General features: G+C 43.3%; 1 protein-coding gene across 2 annotated transcripts in view; it reads left to right on the plus strand.

Annotated features, from left to right (window-relative positions):
• nap1l1 (nucleosome assembly protein 1-like 1) overlaps positions 1-947 on the plus strand; it is a 164,022-nt gene extending 163,075 nt beyond the window's left edge. For both annotated transcript variants that reach the window (XM_048608043.1, XM_048608042.1), the window contains exon 13: positions 601-947. The gene's annotated coding sequence lies outside the window, so the exon portion shown is untranslated. The remainder of the gene's footprint in view (positions 1-600) is intronic.
• Positions 948-5,460: the final 4,513 nt, after the last annotated feature.

Raw genomic sequence — 5,460 nt, forward strand, 5'->3', positions numbered from 1 at the left:
CATTTATAAAAATGACAAACAGCAGTGGCCCCAAAACAGATCCTTGATGTACACCACTAGTAACTGAACTCCAGGATGAACATTTCCCATCAACCACCACCCTCTGTCTTCTGACAGCTAGCCAATTTCTGATCCAATTTCTGGGGCAGAAGCAGTTTCTCCTCATCTCAGTTTTGAACCTACCTCCTTGCACTCTATACATGTACCTCTTGTTTGAGATTGTCCCACAAGGGGAAATTCCCATAGCATTTTACATACCTCAATCAGATCCACCCTTACTCTTCTGAGCCTACTTATTGATGCTAGCCCCCAGCACCATAACAACACCACACTACACCATCAAATTTATCATAGGTGATGTTGTCTCCATTTTCAACACTGTAAAAATATTGTCCTCTTGAATATTGGATGCAAGTGTACTTTAAACCTAGAATTTCTATTCATTTGGTTCTATTTTTGAGAATGTAAGACTATACTACTTTCATATTATTGGAAATGAAATGGAAACTATACATTATCCTTTTCCATCTCTGACATTTATTGTGAAGTGTTTTGTATGACAAATGCGCACATTGCTTGTTACAATCTCCTTTTTTTCAGTATCTGCTTAATTGATCACGGTCACTGAAAACAATATTTCACTCAGTCGACTGGAAACTCACAGCTGTAAATCAAGCACTTGAGGCTCCTCTCTAAACTTTTTGAGTTTGTTGTTTGTCATTTATCACCATCCTCAGCTTTGCATTGCCATGTAAGTTATCCTGGTTAACTACTTTAACAGTAATCTAAATTTTAAGCATCAGTTGGTGATTTCCAAGTTCAGAATTGTGTTGCATGGTTTAAAAAAATGATTTGCTGACTTGCAAATTAGAATCTTGTAATTGATAGCAATGGCTTGTTGAGTATTAGATCCCAGATCGGATCATTAAATATATGTTGCAATCTGACTGGTGCCAGAAACCTTTTTTAAAAGTACGCAGTGTGTGTGATAGACCATAAGACAATAAAATATAGCAGCAAAATTAGGCCATTCAGCCCATCAAGTCTACTTTGCCATTCAGTCATGGCTCGTACAATTCTCAACCCCATTCTCCTGCCTTCTCCGTGTAACCCTTGGTCCCCTTATTAATCATGAACCTATCTATCTCTGTCTTAAAAACACTGAACGACTTAGCCTCCAAAGCCCTTGGTGGCAATGATTTCCACAGCTTAACAACCTTCTGAAAGAAGAAATTCCTCATCATCTCAGTTCTAAAGGGTCGTCCCTTCACTCTGAGGCTGTGCCCTCAGGTCCTAGTCTCTTCTTCCAGTGGAAACACCTTCTCCGCATCCATTCTTCCCAGGCCTCTCAGTATTCTCTAAGTTTCAATGACATGTCCCCTCATCCTTCTAAACTCTATCGAGTACACACCCAGAGTCCTCAGCAGCTTCTCATATGACAAGACCTTCATCCCCAGGATCATTCTTGTGAACCTCCTCTGGACCCTCTCCAAGGCCAAAGCATCCTTCCTTTGATACAGGGCCCAAAACTGTTCACAATATTCCAAATGCAGTCTGACCAGAATCTTGTACAGCCTCAGCAGTACATCTTTCCTGTTGTATTCTAGCTCTCTTGAAATGAAGGTAAACATGGCACTTGCCTTCCTAACTGCCAACTGAGCCTGCGTGTTCACCTTAAGAAAATCCTGAGCTAGGACTCCCAAGTTCCTTTGTGGTACAGATTTCTGAAAATAGTCTCCCCCTCTATGCTTCCCATGAAATTGTACAACCTCACACTTCCCTACATTTTATTCCATCTGCCACTTCTTTGCCCATTCTCCTAGCCTGTCCAAGTCCTTCTGCAGCCTCCCCCACTTCCTTAACACTACCTCTACCTCCAGTTATCTTTGTGTCACAGAGTCATGGAGATATACAGCATGGAAACAGACACTTCAGTCCAACTTGTCTATGCTGACCAGATATCCTATATAAATCTAGTCCCATTTGCCAGTATTTGGCCCATATCCCTTTAAACCCTTCCTATTCATATACCCATCCAGATGTCTTTTAAATGTTGTAATTGTACCAGCCTCCACCACTTCCACTAGCAGCTCATTCCATACTTGTACTACCATCTATGTGGAAAAGTTGCCCCCAAGTCCCTTTTAAATCTTTCCCCTCTCACCTTAAACCTATACCCTTTAGTTTTGGACTCCCTCAACCTGGGGAAAAGACCTTGTCTATTTACTCTATCCATGCCCCTCATGATTTTATAAACCTCTAAAAGTCACCCCTCATCCTCCAACGCTTAAGGGAAAATAGCTCCAGCCTATTCAGCCTCTCCCTATAGCTCAAACCCTCCGACCCTGGCAACATCCTTGTAAATTTTTTTTTCCTGTACCCTTTCAGGTTTCACAACATCCTTTCTATAGGAGAGAGACCAGAATTGCATGCAGTATTCCAATAGTGGCCGAACCAATGTCCTGTACAGCCACAACATGTCCTCCCAACTCCTATACTCAATGCACTGACCAATAGAGGTTACCATACCAAACACCTTCTTCACTATCCTGTCTCCCTGCGACTCCACTTTCAAGGAACTATGAACCTGCACTCCAAGGTCTCTTTGTTCAGCAACACTCCCCAGGACCTTACCATTAAGTGTGTAAGTCCTGCCCTGATTTGCCTTTCCAAAATGCAGCACCTCACATTTATCTAAATTAAACTCCATCCACCACTCCTCAGCCCATTGGCCCATGTGATCAAGATCATGTTTTACTCTGAGTTAACCTTCTTCGCTGTCCACTACACCTCTGATATTAGTGTCATCTGCAAACTTAGCGACAATGCCTTAAACTCAGTTCCTTAAGCTATTTAAGAAAATAAAGCTATCAGAGTTTTGAACAAACAACAAAAGTTAGAACAGTAATACAATCTACAGTATATGTACAGTTGTATTCTGACATTCAGTTAGAATTAATCTGAGGTAATTTTGAGTATCAGATACACATGGTCAAGCACCTTCCAGAGCTGATCAAACAACAAAGCAGTTAAGATAGATCCCAAGAATTTCTGTTACAGTGCAGGAGGTGGCCATTCAGCCCATTGTCCTGCACTGACTCTTCAAATGAGCATTATTTCCCCTAGGGCCAATTTCCTGCTTTTTCCCATAAACCTGCACACCATTTCTATCTAAATTACCATCCAATGATCCTCTTGGATGCCTCAATTGATCCTGCTTCCACTACATTTCCAGGCAGTGCATTCTACACCCTCACTACTGCCTGGATGAACAAATTTATTTTGCACATCAGTTTAAATCTATACATGTACATATATATTAGACATACACACACACAGACTGCTGTTATTGTCCTACAGCACAGAGATGGGCCCTTTAGCTCAAACTGGTCCATGCCAACCAAACATTCATCCACACTAACCCCATTTCCCTGCACTTGGCTCATATCCTTCTAAACCTTTTCTATCCATGTATTTGTCCAAATACCTTTTAAATGTTGTTAATGTACCCGCCTCAACCACTTCTGCTGGCAGCTCATTCCATACGCATACCACCTGTGTAAAGAAGTTGCCCCTCAGGTTCCCATGAATTCTTTCCCCACTTATCTTAAACTGCTGCCCTCTACTCTTCAATTCCCCAAACCTGAGCAAAATACTGAGTGCATCCACCCTATCCATACCTCTCATGATCTTTTCCACTTCTATAAGATACCCCCTCAGTCTCCTAGACTCAAAAAAGGTCATAGCTTAACCAACCTGTCCCTATAACTCAGACCCTTGAGTACTGTCAACATCCTTGTAAATGTAAATTGCCTCCTTGGGGAGGTGATGGCCAGTGGTATTATCACTGGTCTGTTAATCCAGAGACCCAGGTAATGTCCTGGGGACCTGGGTTTGAATCCTGCCACGGCAGATGGTGGAATTTGAATTCAATAATTTTTAAAAAGTCTGGAATTAAGAATCTACTGCCTACGAATCCATTGTCGATTGTCAGAAAACCCCATCTGGTTCACTAATGTCCTTCAGGGAAGGAAACTGCCATCCTTACCTGGTCTGGCCTACATATGACTCCAGAACCACAGCAATGTGGTTGACTCTTAAACTGGCCTATGGGCAACTAGGGACAGACAATAAATGCTGGCCTTGCCAGTGATGCCCTCATCCTGTGAATGAATAAAGAAAAAGAATTTTCTTCTGCACTCTTTCCAGTTTAATGACATCCTTCCATTCACCATGAAACTCCTACCTGGATTTGACTTTCTAAAATGCAACACCTCACGCTTACCTACATTAAACTCCATTTGCCATTTCTCGGCCCTCTGCCCCAGCTGATTAAGATCCTGCTGCAATTTCTGATAAACTTCCTCCCTGCCCACGATACCGCCTATTTTAGTGGCATCCGCAAACTTACGAATCATGCCTTGTACATTCTCATCCAAGTCATTGATATAGATAACAAATAGCAATGGGGACCAGCGCCAACCCCTGAGGCACACCACTAGTCACAGGCCTCCGGTCCAACAAACTCTGCTTCTGCTTCCTACCATCAAGCCAACTGTGAATCCAAATTGCCAGCTCTCCCTGGATTCATTTCAATCTAACCTTCCAGAGCCGCCTACCATGTGGAACCTTATCAAAGGCCTCACTGAAATCCATATAGACTATGTCTACCACCCTGCCCTCATCAACCTTCCTGGTCAATTCATCAAAGAACTCTTAGACTTTGTGTCCCAGGTGAATCTAAACAAACTGACAGCAAAAGCAATTATCATCAAATGCATGCTTTTTTATTCAAAGTCCGACTTCAGGATAATAAATGCTGATACACAAAGAAACATAAATAGGGGCTGGAGTAGATTATTCACACCTTTGAGTCTGCTCAGCCATTCAGTGTGATCAGGGCTAATCATCCAACTCTGGTGCTGCTGCCTTCCTATGCTATTCCCAATCTACAGGCTGCTAATTAAAGTGCCTCATTGTAATTACTCTACCATGCTGGCAATCTGTAATTTCCTCACACATTAGTTCCGATGCATTTTTCCCACTAGTTGGCCATGGGGCTGTACTGATCAACTGCAGCTTTTTCCTTCCTGAGAGTGAGCTGGAGAGCGCGTTCCCTCAGACCTACAGAAAGGAATTAGATCGGACCCTAAAGTGGAGGCATTAATGTAAAGGGGGGGAATGGCACCGGGCACGTTGCTGCAAGAGAGGGCCGTACCGACATGACGGGCCAAATGGCCCCTTCAGGGGCCGTGACCTTTTGCTGATTCGGTTTAAATTCACAGCGATTCATCAAATCGGTTCGTTTCCGCGTGTGTTCTCTGCAGCCCCAGGGTGGGGACAGAGTCTGTACAATCTCCCGGTCACTGGGAGGCAGTGAGAATGGAGAGGAGGGCAGGGAGAAGGGAGAGGAGGTTAGGGAGAAGGAGTGGGAGTGGGGGAGAAGGGTGGGGGAGAGGG

Source organism: Rhincodon typus, chromosome 18, assembly GCF_021869965.1.
Source record: "Rhincodon typus isolate 14 chromosome 18, sRhiTyp1.1, whole genome shotgun sequence".
Taxonomy (NCBI): Eukaryota; Metazoa; Chordata; class Chondrichthyes; order Orectolobiformes; family Rhincodontidae; genus Rhincodon; species Rhincodon typus.